We start from the raw sequence: 15510 nt of genomic DNA, 5'->3' as shown, positions 1-15510 counted from the left end.
AGACTAAGTAAAACTACAGGGGAACAAGTATTGGCGCATAGTTTGACCATCAGAGAAGCGCAACCTTTGACTTCTCTTCTGAACAGACTATTAGCGCAAGTATTGACCTAAACTGGCGCAAACTTTGACTCAACTGTGGTACAAATTGAAGTGCCTTAATATTTTCTAAGTAATTCTCACATACAGTGGAACACTGGAAGCGCAAGGTTTGACCAGCGCAAACTTTGACTTTCCTTTGGCGCATGTTCAGCTTAATTGAGTTAGTTTCTATTTTGGACAATTCATTTTAACTACAGTTAAAATGAATTCGTCCAGGACGAACTCAAGTCGTCCAGGACGAACTCGTTAACCATGGTTAGATTTTGTAAAGCCTATAAATAGAGCCTTGTAGTTTCATTTGAAACTAACTACACACTTTGTAAGTGCACACACTATACACATTCTCGAGAGTTCAATTAGAAGATCGTATTTATCGAGAGTTTGTAATAGAGTGATTGTAGTCTCTGCAGCCGACACTTGTGTTGGAATTTGTAGCACCCGAGGATTATTTCTAATACAAAGAATATTCCCCGACTTGCTGGAGTTATTTATTTACGATTGATTTAACATGGACTGAAACAGATTATCCGCAATTAAATTAAATCGAAGAAATTGGTACGACGTATTCAACCCCCCCCCCTTCTACGTCTGATTGGACCTAACATAAAGAAAATTCTCTAAGCTTCGCGTGGGCTGTAAGATCGTCAAAATCTGATGTACGGAACTCCAGATATGGCTCAAACAGCGAAATAATACGTGTAGCCCAATAAATCCGAATTTCCATCCAAATTTGAGTCCAATTAAGCTTTATTTCTTCAATTCCTTCCAACTTTAGGAATTCCTTGCACTCTACAATAAAAACATTAAAATCTATTAAATAAATATCCAAATCAATGCAAAATACAATTAAATATGAGAATAAAATCATCTAGAATATATATAAAATATATTCTATCAACGTACACGAACCGAATTATTTCGTGTCAACACTAACCGTACACGTTAAGTGCACGAAAAATTTCGTGTACCTTCCGTGTACCACGAACAGTCCGATTGAAATGTACACGAAATACACATTTGTACACGAAAGTACACGGATTTCACAATAAATTTATTATTTTTACAATTTTTCTGTGACAAACAATAGATTAGACATATAATAAATTCATAAGATAACAGAAATGAAATAACAGAACTGAAATTGATTAAAGAATATATATAAATAAGTATAATATATTTTTTAATTTATATTTATTTATTTAGTTCGTGTACTTTCGTGTCGTTCGTGTACTTATATCAAAAACCGAACCCGACACTAATAGTAACGTGTACTTTTCGTGTTCGTGTACTTTCGTGTTCGTGTACCGAATATTGAAAACCAAACCCAAACTTTTCGTGTCGTGTTCGTGTCGTGTTTTCGTGTCATGTACCGAATTGCCAGGTCTAATCATATGTAGTCTAGCATGCAAAAATATCAATTACATCAACTGATAATGGAGTATCAAATACCCCAAAATATGAACAAATTTTTGTTGCGAAAGATGAGCTATTGCGGTATTACCAGAACCGATACGAGTCTTATAGATCACATCCGTATCCAAACAATAATTTCAACACATAACATAACATCCAAAAAAGATGGGTACGACTAACAACTTGATAACAAGGTACTGAGCAAGATCTCACCCAAAAAGGATTAGATTTTTTTATTCAAAAACTAAAATATGAAAGAGAGGATAGAAGAGCGAAGATGATTTAATTGATAAGAGGATGAAGATCTAGAAAATGGAGAAGTGATGGCTAGACGAGAACCTCTCAAAACTGGAGAGAGAAACCTAAACTTTTCTGATCCTTTATTTGATCCTTTATTTAGGGGTGTGCATTTGGTTAAGTGAAACCAAAATCGATTTTTTTTCCTGGTTAACTGAAACCGAAATTCATCAAAATTCTCTACCGAATACTGAACCGAATCAATTTCGGTTTTATAACTGAATCGAACTTTAAATTTCGGTTATTGCCGAAAACCGCATTTATTAACCGAATTTATTTAAAAAAAAATTAGAAAATTGGAAAATTAATGTTGTGTTTCGGTTTAACACCAAAATAGTTATATAAAAAAAACAGCAACTGCGCTTTTACACTATCAAAAATTGAGTAGAGCAAGTGAGGGCAAAGATGAAAATACCATTTTACAAGGCCAGAGACTAAGCAAAACAAACTACACAAACTGAGAATACAGTACTACTGCCTGTTGCCTAGGAATTGTTGAGAATTGAGATATTATAAGGGAGGCTCTTTTCTCTTAATTTCCAACCCGTTTCTTGGGGATACATGTTCTCTATTTATACTACTTGTCTAATACTTGTGTGTAGTTTGGACCACATGTCCTTGGGCCCGTAAATGGGCTTTCAGTCTAGTGGGCTGAGGCCCAACATTAGTCCCCCACTAAAGTAGTTCCAGATCTTTAGATGTGGATTAGATTATTTTGGAAAGCGTTTTTACCGCATGTAATTTTTGTTGCTTGACAAGTTTATTGTGGCGTGGAGGCGGTGAGCCATTTCTGTAAGGAGGTACACGAGGTGGTGAGGTTGATGTTGACCGTTGTGGCGAGGACTGTTGACTTGCATAAAAACTTGGGAGGCTATAAAAGCAGTGAAGTTGGAGAGCTGGAAGCTGCAGTGAAGGTTGATGAGATCCTTGCGAACAAAGAGTCTCTTTCCTCTCTAGTTGCTTTCTCCCAAACAATCGAAGCCAATCTGATGGTGATAAATGATAATTGCTGAAAGAACGTGATGGCTAAAAGAATAAACTACCGAGTGAAGTAGAGGGGCTATGAGCTTAGCTCGGAGAACTGTCTTTGGTGATGATATCAATGTTGTCACTTCTAGCTTTCAGGCTTGATGATCGATTTCAGCATGAATAAGAGGTCATCTTATGGCGATTACCTCAATTTTCATCTAATGGGTAAATGAAAACACTGGATATGAGAGTAAGCTATCATGCGCTCCGGATTTTGCCCTCGTTGGGGCTGTCCCTTGACATTTTTCAAGTGAAAAGTGTTGGCAGACTATTGCATACAGATAAGGAAGTTGATGTAGATGCCTTGATTCACATAATAGCTTGTCCGCGAATCGGGCTTATCTTGGAGGTAATGTGTTTGGGCAGATGAAGCCTTGGGGCGTGATACCTGAGACCCGTTGTAAGGTTTTGCCTGCCTAATTAAAGGACGCTCGCCGAGCTAGTAAAGCGATGTAGTGAGGATGCATTATACCTGAGATCCGTTGTAGGGCTTTGCCTGCCATTTAAAGGATGCTCGCCGAGCTAGTGAAGCGATGTAGTGATGAGGTAGACGACAGAGCCACATGGTTCATCGGTTCAATATTTCAGCGCCTCCTTTTCCGATCAGATATGAGAATATCATCTCTCTGCTCAAACTCTTCAAGAAGCAACTAATAGGCACCCTCCTATGAGGCGAGGAGTTTGCTAGCCTTGGAAGTCATGGACGACTAGAGCTTTGGACGTTGGAGGAGCCGATGAAGTAAGGAGGCAGAGCCACTGAAGCGAAGAGGCGGTTTGACCTTGAAGGTTAAGGACAACTAGAGCTTAAAATACTTTAGAAGCCAGAGAAATAATGAAGCAGAACCGCTGAAGCGAAGATGTATGTCGTCGAACCACTTTAGCATCCTCTTCTCGAGACAAATCTATAAAAATCTTCAAGTTTCAGTCATTTTTTGGGCTTCCACCATCTTCTCATAAAGGACTATCGGTGGGGACCTCGAGGCCTCCAAAGTGAGAGTTGGTGAAGTGTTTATCCACTATAATATCATCATCTAAAAGAGCTTTAAAAGAGCTCTTAGAGTTGAATTTAAGGACTCTCCAAGAGCTGGACGCTTTAAGAGGTGTATTTTGTATTTAAGAACACTTCAAGAGCATGATGTTTCAAGGATGTGACGCTTCAAGAGCATAACGTTCCAAGATTGGGACGCTCGGAGAGCAATTAAGAATACTTCAAAAATTGGACGCTCAAAGAGCAATTAAGAATGCTTCAAGAATTGGAAGCTCAAAAAGCAATTAAGGACGCTCCAAGGGCTGTAATTAAGGACGCTTCACGAATGAGACGCTTCACAAACGAGACGCCTCACAAGAAGTGCGCCTCATAGAGGGGCGCATCAAAAATTGGACGCTTCCAAAACATAGCTGCTTCGTGCGAAACCCACTTTTAATTGTTCGAGAGTTGATGTAGCAAAAAACTGAATTATGGAGCCATTTTGAGGCTATTCCTTTTACTTTCAAGGATGCTTCGAGAGCTGATGGAGCAAGCGAAGAGGCAAAATACGGAGCCATTTTGGGGCTATGCCTTTTACTTTCAAGGATGCTCCGAGAGCCAATGGAGCGGAGAGGCGAAATATCTTATATTTTTGAGTAAGATATAAGATATTTTGTTGTGAGTTTTAAGAAAGTTCTAGGAGCTGGATTTAAGGACGTTGATGAGCTGGTGAGCCGATAAGCTGGTGGCCCGATGAACTACGAGAGGCGATGGAGCATGGCGGTAAATTGTTGAACCACTTGAGGGTTGTGCTAGATAATTTTCTGAAAATTTCAATACTATATCGGTTCAATGGTTCCACGCCTCCTTTTTCAATCAGATCTAAGTACATCAAGTCTCTGCTCAAACTCGATTGCGGCGTCTCATCGAAGATTGCTTATGCTTTAATTCGCGCCAGAGATTTCATTACTGCTACCAATATCATTCTCAAAATCGAGTCTAACTTCCCTTTACTCCTTTTCCGGTTGTAATAGATCGTCATTTTCAGAGCTCGACGGCTGCGTCTGAATCTGAGCGTGTTGGATGTGTTCGTCGTCAAACAACATCCGAGAATCATGTTCTCGTTGTCGACTCACCTCCGGCGACCGTATAGTCCAGATCTCATGTGTTTTTGGCGCCGATCTATTTTCACGCTCTGATGATTAGTATTTTTCTGGCAAAAAAAATAGTATTTTAATAAAAATATCGGTTAACTGTTCGATTTTCGGATAACCGAGGTTTAAAAACCGAAAAGTTGAAATACCAAATTTTAGATATCTGGCTACTGAAAACCGAACCGAAATAGTTAGTCCTGTTAACCAAATCAAAATAATTTCGATTATTCGGTACGGTTTTCGAGGAATACATTCGGTACTGGGTTGGGTTGGGCTCTCTGCAAATGAAAGTACTTGGGGGCAAGGTTCATTCTGAATCCAGGCCCATTAGTGGAGGCCTGTCGCTTTAATTTTAGCGGGAAACTGTTTCATTTCTGATCAGTGTTGTTGGCTTGTTGCGGTGCTAATGCTATGCTTTGAATCTTAAAGCTTGTGAAAGTGAAGAGATTAATAACTCAATTGATCTCTCAATTGCAAAATTGAACCAATCTCTCAATTTTAATTATCATTCTAGGACTAGGGTTTTGGACACTGCTCTCTCACTCATGTGCTTTACTTGTCCACAGGTCTCTCTCTCTCTCTCTCTCTCTCCCCCCTCTCGCCCTCTCCCTGTGTGTGTGTGAAGGTTTTTGATGTTTTGTTAAGCAGTTTTGATTTGTTCCAGGTTTTTGATTCGATGATTGAGTATTCTGTCAAGACAATTGTTTCTGTTTTGTCTTCGTCGATTAATTGCAAGGCTATTCGGTGTGGTGAAGAAGCAGTTTTGTCTATTGGTTGCTTAATTTCGTGTCGTGATGCTGGGGAATTGATGGAAACGTGTGGCGATATTTTGGGCAAATTGAAGGCACGTGGCGTGTCGGAAGAGGTGAATTGCACTGTACTTAGTTATCTGGAAATGTTATTCACGTTTGAAGTTTGCCAAATTGCAATGTACTTAGCCACTCATAATTTTACTTGCGTTTCGTGATTGTCGGACTTTTATGCGTTGAATTTAGATTAATCACCTTCTTGTATCTAATGGTGACATGTCAATATGGCTTCGAATATCAATGCAAAATGTCTGATTAGACCATTGCAGGTCCATACACACTGATTGGCGATTTTTAAATTTTGTTATTATTATGATAATTTTTGGTGCTATATGTTTGTTCTAATTGTGAAGGAGTCGGATGGTATGTAATATTGCGTTTATCATGATAGATGTTTAGCTAATGCTATTTTTTTTCCTGTGTGTTGTAACCTTGCAGGGATCATTTGTGACTCACTATTGTATGCTGTTGTAAAAGTGGCAGTATCAGCATCCAGCTTTCGACATGTAAAGGAATTAGGTCCTGTTATTGATGTAAGACCTGGTGCTAGAAGAACGCTTGATTTATCAAAGCTGCTGCACTATTTGCCAAAAGAACTGACTGTTAAGAAAGGGGAGATTCCACTGAGGTATACTCTTAGGCTGCATTCACTTGGATGGAATGAGATGGGGGAGAATCGAATGAAATTTGTACTGTAATTTGGGGGTGAAATGAAAATATGTCTATATTTCTCATTCCTTTAATCATTCCATTCCATACTATTGGAACTAAAAATCTAACCAAATGATTTGGAACGAATGCTCCATTTCACTTTATCAATTTCCTTACAATTTACATCATAAGAAAATTAGGCTCACACATATTAGTCACTATGTCTTATACATTATTCTTTCTCCATAAAACTGCTTTATATCTTTCACTCTATTCTTTTCTCGTTCCATTTCATTCAAGTGAATGCAACCTTGGCATGTTCATTTATCTCATTGCTGTACAAGGGTGAACTTAAGGTTCTACTGATGAATTTAGACATTACTATACAAAGGGGTGTCTTAATAAATTTGTACATTTCGACAATTGTGTTTGTAATGTTGGTGTTGAGAGTGCTGAATGAAGTCAATTAATGGAATATAAAAGAATGACATTACCCGCTCAGCATTTTTTGCTTGATTGAGGTATGCAATTTTCAAGCTTCTTGACTTTTTATGTATATCTTCTTCAGGTTGATGTTTTGGTATCTCGACCCTCTTGTTTTGAAGAATGATGCAACACAGATCCTGCAAGAATCTATTAGAAGGCCTTTTATTTGTTTGATACTGAGCTTTGTGAAAGGATTGAACGGCGTTCTACAATTCTATCTTTAGCATTTTCTCCTCTTATGTTTATCAAGACGAGGAGCTTGCTGCATAACTGGTTTTTATTGATGCAAGTCTTTTTAATCATATAATTGTGCTAATATCTTATCGATAATATCATAATATGTATTTTGGGCAGGTGTTGAGGACTTTCAGATTTAAATTATATTAAAAATGATAAAACTTGCAGTATTGGATAGTTGCTTTTACTTCATTAATGTGCAAAAACAGTTCAAAATGTTTCCCTCCATTTTTTATTTATGATTGTAACATCCTGAACACGTGCTTCTTTCCAAGAAGCTCTATAGTTTTGAGCCTTTCCCCAGCTTCAGATGATGTTACTTGTTAGAAACTTTTACAGCATATGTTTTGGATTATATCGCTTGAGTTTAATGCCTCTATATGGAGATGTGTTTCTTATTAAGATCTGTGACTCGAACATGCATTTTGGCGGACCCTAAGAAACGTAAGTGCAGGGTTGGGGTTGCGTAGTATGGAGATGGTAATTCAACAAATCCAAAAAATACGTGGATTCGGGTGCGGGTGAATTAATACATTATTAAAAAATAAAAAAATATATTATACATATATTTCAGGAGTTGCATTCTAATTAAACTAAATAGTCAAATAAATAAGTTCATTCTCTTTAATAATTAATAAAAATTACTCAATAACACAGCTGATTCATTATAAAATAGTTAGGTGATTAAGTTATTACTTAATTACTTAATTCACATTAATATGATGTAAAGTAATTAGACACCCATTACGTGTAATCTACATCACTTTCTTTCACCGCCAAGTGGGAGGAGAATCCCCGCACCCCCAAGAACCCGGCGCCCTGGATGAGAGCATAATCTTTGTTTCATAGGGCAGACCAAGTACCTAATTGCTTATGTGTTCTCACACACAGACACACACAAAATTTTGTATTTTGCATGCTTGCTGAGTAACTTTGTCTATGATGCTATATTATTACAATGCCAGCTCAGAAACTTATAAAACTTGATTTAGTGAACATGAACTGATGAATTATGATGGATAAAACTTTATCATGCTTGGGAGCAGATTATGGGCTGCATCAGGTTATACATTTTGCATCTATTTTGTAGTACACTCAGTGCACATTAAAATAGATAACCTGTTGATAAAGAGGATGTAAGTTGGGGGTCAAACTAATTTCTTCACATGGTTGACATACAGGGGTTTGGCTTCTTTGTTGGAGTTTCAAATTAAATTAGTCTCGTTGGTACTAGATATCATTTCCAGACCAATGAGATGGGGAATATTAGCAGATGTGAGTTCAATGCTGCTGCCATTTTCTCATGCATATTTTCCCCGCAGTCGCCAATTCTTGAAGATTTTGGCTGGACCTTTGACATCTGGAGGTTTGCTGCAGTTAGTTCATTATATAAGCAAGTCACAAGTCCAGGACGAAAGATGTTCTCCTAACCAGGCAGCAACTAAAAGTTCATTGGTGGATCACAAGTCTATGTGGTAATACTTTGTTCGTGCTGATACAAAATTGGCGTCAACTGAATTTTTTAATATATTTCGATCCTTCTCTGGAAGGGCTATCACGATGAACTTTCCAGATTGGTTTTATTTTTCCTGTGTGGTACTTTACTTAAATAAAAGCTCAGGAGACAGTTTCGGGTCCACATTTATATCTGGGGCTGCTTTCGCACAGGATACAGAGGAAGCAGAACCACTTTGTTCTGATGCTGCAAGGTACATTTCCTGGATTCTGAACCCCATTGGTAAAAGCCATCAGGATGTCCTAGCCCAGAATTTAGTGAAAATGGCTGGTAACTTCCCTTCCAAGCAGTATGGTTTAGCTAAACATACGAACCCTAAGAAGCTCAAAAGACCTAAAATTTACCATGGTGTGCATGGGAAGGAATATGATTGTCAGATAATTCGATTGTGGATCAATGACTTTAGGGACATGTATAGTAAACATATCTACAATATTGTTAATAGTTCAATTGAAGTAAAGTCTGCTCCTTGTGCAAAACTTGGGCAAGATATGTTATTTAGAAGAATTTCATTGGGCATCTTGATTGGGTGTTCTAATAATGTAAGTGAAGAAGGCTGGGAGATTCTTTTGCATTATGCTGCAACGTGTATGATATTACAGTCGGCAAACACCCAGGACACTGGATTGTGGCCCAAACAGAAATCTCAGGGGATGGAAGTCTCAATTGCATGGAATGAAAACTCTGATAGAAAGGAAGTTGAGAAAGGAGTAATTCTAGTATTCTATTTAACTGATGTGGTTGAACAAGCACACAAATCGCAATCCTGATTCCTAAATTCAAAACAAGCACTTGAAATTTGAAAGGCCTGGGAGTGTTGTTGCTATCTAGGTGGCGCCACAGCCTACGGTTATGATTCACGACAGGTTTCAGTTGAAGTCCGCTAATTTTTCTCATCATGTCCCTGACGGGGATGCTGAGGTCTCAGTTGAGGATCTTGCAGCTACGCGAATTCAAACTGCATTCAAGCATACAATGTAAGTCACAGTGGAGGTTATGGTTGGCAATGACTTTTCTTATATGACATGTTATATTTTGTTTTTTTCATGTTTTGCCTTAAACTGATACATCCATTACATATAAAAAAGCCCCGGCTTCCCTTCTCCCTTAATGTGGGATTGGTGATCATACTGTATTGCCAGATAAAGCAAGACCACAAAATTGCCAAACTCTTGTGCTTGGGCATATTTTCGTACTTGCATAATTCGAAAACGTTAAACTGTAGTCTGTTAATTTTCCTCAGCTGAATGTATAGAATAGTTATTTCCTATCTTTTGAACTTCTTTGGTTCTGTAGATTAGCCTATTATAGTTGTCACAGGTTCATTTTATTGGGTACAGTGGGAGGACAGAATCAAACTCTAGAGTTCTTCTGGCACTAGGAGCAACCTCACTACTGCTGAGGCCCTCCTTGATTTTCTAAGGGTTCAATTTGTGTTCTATAACTGATGAACCACGATAGATGCTTTCTTTACTTCTTCATGTCATTATCAACAAAGCGACATTGTGGATACTGCACACTAGTAAAAAAATTAAGGAACTTGAAGTTGCTTACATTTTGTTGCTTAATAGTAAATCAATGCATAGTTAAATAATGTAGAACTGATGATAAATTAGCCATTATACAAATTATTATGTATATTAGCTTAGTTCATTTCCTGATAAGAACATGTAATATTGTGACATGTGTGTTAAGAACATTCTCAAATATATTTTTCTTGTAATTAAATGTTCATCTGTTGGTAACTCTTTCAGAGTGTCAGGGCTTTTATGCGTGCTGAGCTTAAAGGCAACTATTTTTCCAAAGGGTGGGAAAGTGATTGATACTGCTACAAACACACCTCGGAAGAACTCTGTAGCCCGGAACAGTCCTGGAGTTCGACTAATTTCAATAAGAAGAAAGATGAGGTTATTATCATTGATCACTTGCACAGGCTGAATGAGAAGAATATATCAGCTTGGAACATGAAAATATAAGTTTACTCAAATATGAGATTATGCTATTTTTTTCATGCTGGATGTAATTATGTATTATCATATTTCCCCTGTATATTTATTTTCAGGGAGACATTAGACATGGTTTTCGCAATTGTCTTTCTGTGGCAAAATACGGTAGATTCATTAAGAATTTTGATTTGTTAAATTTTGAATTTTAAGTTTTATTATTCATCTGATATGTTCTTGATTTAATTTGTATTATATTTTGTTTGTCTTGTTCTAGAATCAAATCAGTTGTTTAAATAATTTGGTTTTTAGCTTACTGTAGTTTTGGTTCTACTGTGAAATCTTTTTTTTTTTTTTTTTGTAAATAATACAATTTGAAATTATTTCTTGAATTTAGATTCTGTTGTAGAATCAAGATAGTTAATTTATTAAAACTTTAATTTTTTTCCATATTTCTATATTGTAGGTAGGTTTGGTTTTATGATGTAATCTTTTTAACAAGTCCTAATTGAAATAGTATATAGGTTGTAGAATCAAGACACTAATGTAAATTAACAGTTTAGTAAAGTAATAATTTGAACGTAAATTAACAGTTGTTAATATTTGAGGGTTCATTTTTTGATTTTAGAATGAATAATTTATACTTGAATTTAAATTGGCTGATGGTTAAGGTTTAAGACCGAGAGTTTAAGGCCTTTAGGACCTAATCACTCGAGCGTAAACCGTAATTACTTTAAGTCAAGATTTTATTATTAATTCATTTATAGAACCATATTTAGTTTTTAATTTTTGTGTAGAATATATAACATAAATTATTAATTTTTTGGCATATTTTTATTTATAATTCTTGTCTGGATATGATGCTAATATAGAATCATAATGTACAATTGACATATTATAAATTCAAAAGTGTTGAATCAGGTGTAGAACCAAACTAGCAAGGAAATTTTATTGGAAATTTGCAAGAAAATTCTTTACGATTTATAACAAAAAAATAAATAAGCTTGCAAATGTTTATGATTAAATTATTATGACCCCGTAAGTTTTCCTAAAGTAGGAAAATTTCATCATCAACTTGAACTTGAATGTGTATGGATAAATTACCAAAGAGTCTCTTTACAAAATGCCTAATTACCTATACACCAAAAGATGGAAGTGGTGATCTGACTAACTCCTGATTGGAATACCAAACTCCTGATAATGTTAAATTGCTAATCCATGTATCGAAAATATGCTAAATTTGCAAAAAAAATTGGTTCTTAAATTTACAAGAAAATTTGGCACTTCCTTCTTCTCTGAGTTGCCAGGTGTGTACAAAACCAGTGTGCGGAGATCACTTGCTATTATTGAGTCCATAGCTGCTGCAGTTTGGGGTACATTTGAAACTCGATTAAGTAATAATCGATAAAGTGATATCCTCACTAAAATAATAATTTTTTTTTATTCCCAATATAATGTAAATAGTGTATTTTTACCCTCAATAAAGTAAATAAACTCGATAAAATAATTTTTTTCGTTGGTTCCAACGTTATTACTTTAAAAGGTTTAACTGTAATATATCCTTTACTTTATAACCCTTCATTCCAGCTGCTTCACCTAGAACATACAATTAATAACAAACCATTTAATAATAATTAGTGTTAAACTAATTCTAAAATCTAGAAAACAAAGTCAATCTAGATAAATAAGTGAGTTTCTTTAATATATGGTAGGCAAGTGTTGCAGGGTATATAACTTAAATCGAAAATTGCTTCTATTTCATACATTTCGAAAGTTAAACCAACCGGCAGAAACTTCCCAGGAACAGAGCATTTCTGGTTCATGAAGTCCAACATCTGGAACAAACAAATTCACAAAATAGAATCATAAGCTTCTACAACATCACCCGTATTTAGCTTGCAGCATAGGCTCATGATTTAGCTTTGGCCTCAGCTCTTTATGTCATGAACTTCATCCACTGTTAGATTCTTTCTGCACAAAGTAACACATCAATAATGAGATATAGAATACCTATTAGAACAGGGAAAAAAAAATTCAAGCTGTAGCTAAAGATACCGTGGAATTAAATACATACAAATGCACAAACAAAAGTCTATGGTTCACATATATTTACATTGTGATTGGGAGGAAAATAATTATGCTTTCATGGTGAGCAGACACGTAGACTAACCTCAACTCTACAAATAAGCCATCAACCAAGAGACTTGCATAACAACTTTTAAGAAACTATCTTATACTACTAATATTCTTTGTTGTTAGTATTAAGAGTAAAGAAGACAACATACTTCAACATTTTGCAGTAGATGCTATACAACCTTTTGTGCCGCCCTGAGAGAACAAATGCCTTCATCCTTTAGAGATTGGCCCAGCTTCTCAGCAGAGTAAGTGATTTTTGCCTCGTCAAATGATCTCACAAGTTGGGATGACAGGTGTTCGTGCTGACCAGAATATAGATATTTAAAACAAAGATTCTCAATCTACTCTTTCCAACTAGAAATTCCTAAGCGATTAGCAAGAGGAGAGAAATTCTCCAATGTTTCTTTAGCAAACCTCTTTTACTTAGTTACTAGTAATGCATCTAGTGTCATAATATTATGTAATCGATCTGCCAATTTAATGAGTACAGCTTTGGCATCATCCATAGCAAGAAACATTGTGTGAAGCCGATCAGCCTCAATGATTATATTTGTTATGTTGCTTTCGCGAGCAAGGTTGCTCAGTTGACTTAACTAGACACCTATAAAAATGATTAGAAACCCCGATACCTCTTCATTATCTAATAGCGATAACATCTTCATCTTCTCCATAATATTCTCCTACAGCGATAACATCTTCATTATCTGAGTTCAACCTTGGCAAGGTAGGCACAGGTTCCTTGACAGCTGGACCTGATTCGTCATTGGATTCAGAATCAGATGCCAATGCCTTTTGGATTTAATGGAAAGCAACTATGAACATGGCAGCTGCTTCTGGTTGTTACGCCTCACAAAGTGCCACCAACGCCTTGAGAATGCACCAGCTACCACATACAATATCATAGCCCTGCATTCAACAGAGAATTAAGTCTAGTAAAAGCCAGAAAAGGAAGTAGCTTAGGCATGGATTAAGACCGTGGACTCGAAGAGCAAGTGATACCTCCAAATGTTATGTTCAACGTGCCAGACATGATCAGCCCACCTCTGCAATACCCTGCAGCAGCAGTCACGTTGAAATCTTAGCAAAATCAAATCTGTTACCAAGCCTTGTCCGATCACTTGCATCTGGCTAAACTAATTAAACTTATGAAAATCTGAGAAATCAGGACTCGGATATAATGAAATCATAAGATTACATACTACACAAATATTCTGAAAAAATCTAAGAAAATACGAATATATGAAATTAAAAGCATGTGGTAAGAATGGATTTCGTTTTATTTCAAAACCATTTCGCTACTTATACTACTACTGAATCATATTTTTTTTACTATAGAACCATAACGGAACACAGTACAAATATCCTTAATAATTCTAGAAAAATATGAATATATGATTATACTACAAAATCATTATAAATCTGCTTCCACAATAGAATCAAAATCTACGCACATGAAATAATTCTTCTATACTAGAATCACAATATACACACAACAATAAAAAAGGTACAAAAAAAATGCTTCTACTCTAGAATCAAAATCTACACACATAAATTTATGACTCTAACACAAAAGATATTGCTTCTATAGTAAAATTACAATATACACAAAACAATGAAATATAAAAATAGTGCTTCTACTATAGGATCAAAAACAACAATACATACACATACATGATCAAAAAGCCGGATCTAGTAAACACATATAAATTCTCATGTGATTCTACTATAGACGCTATAAACAAGCACAAACACATAAAATTCCTTTATGAAAAACTTATAGTACCTTTAAGAAGGATGCATTTTCTGGATCATCCATCCTCCGCAAAGGACCATCATCTATTGTGAACCCATATGTCCAAAATGTGATATTATGCGTGACAGTTTCAGGATGTGAAGGAGCAGTTGTAATTGTTTCTCCAGTTAGAAGTATTGTTGTTCCAGCGAAACTTCTTGAACTTGAAGATGGATGAAGGTGATCCCCCTGTCCTTCCACAGTCCACACTTTTTGCCTGTCTAGCTTGGTCAAATAAAGTATTTGGCTTTGAAGTTTATGATGTAAAATATAATGGAATTGGCGAAGCTATAAAGATGATCAAGGCTCCAGAAGAAGTAACTTTTGAGTTGATAGTTTGTGACTTCTCCACAATTTGCAACAGAAATTTATTCAGAGATATTCAAAGGAGGAAAACATAAATGGTCAGTATGCCAGATCTTTTTAATTCCCACCACAAAATATTAGTCATGTCTGACTTTTTTGTCATCAAATTAACAAAATTTTTACTACAAATTAAGAACTATTCATTTCAAAATTTCAAATTACTGAATAATAAATTTTAAAATAGATAAGATATACTATCTAACTATATAATTATCATAAATTCAAATGGGACCAACATTTTTATGGTATATCATAAGAAACTTCAAACATTTATGCATCTGAAAGTGCTTACAAATATTAGTGTAGTTTATTTCAATGCAGTTGATATCTTAATTCTCTCGTGTAATTCCTTCTGTTTCCTTATTTGTTATTTCTGTATTCAATTCAGGCGTTTAAGTCTTCTTCCTAATGGAGATTCTTACTACAAAGGTTACCTGTCCCCGTATTTGTCCTTGGCTGAGAGTCCTGCAACAGTGAAGAGAGTGTTAGCAGATTTATAAGATTTGCTAAACAAGAATGCTAAAATCATATCGCAATTTTTGTGTTATTTGAAGTGGTATATAAAGTAAAAATATATGTGTTTTCACTCTTGTTTTTGTTATTTTTCAGATTTAG

The 15510-nt window shown here is 35.8% G+C and overlaps 1 pseudogene; it reads left to right on the top strand.

Moving 5' to 3' along the window:
• The first annotated feature begins 2630 nt into the window (after positions 1-2630).
• Positions 2631-10831, top strand: LOC108198049 (uncharacterized; annotated as a pseudogene).
• The last annotated feature ends 4679 nt before the right edge of the window (positions 10832-15510 follow it).

Source organism: Daucus carota, chromosome 8, assembly GCF_001625215.2.
Source record: "Daucus carota subsp. sativus chromosome 8, DH1 v3.0, whole genome shotgun sequence".
NCBI lineage: Eukaryota > Viridiplantae > Streptophyta > Magnoliopsida > Apiales > Apiaceae > Daucus > Daucus carota.
This window is presented reverse-complemented; position numbering and strand designations above follow the sequence as displayed.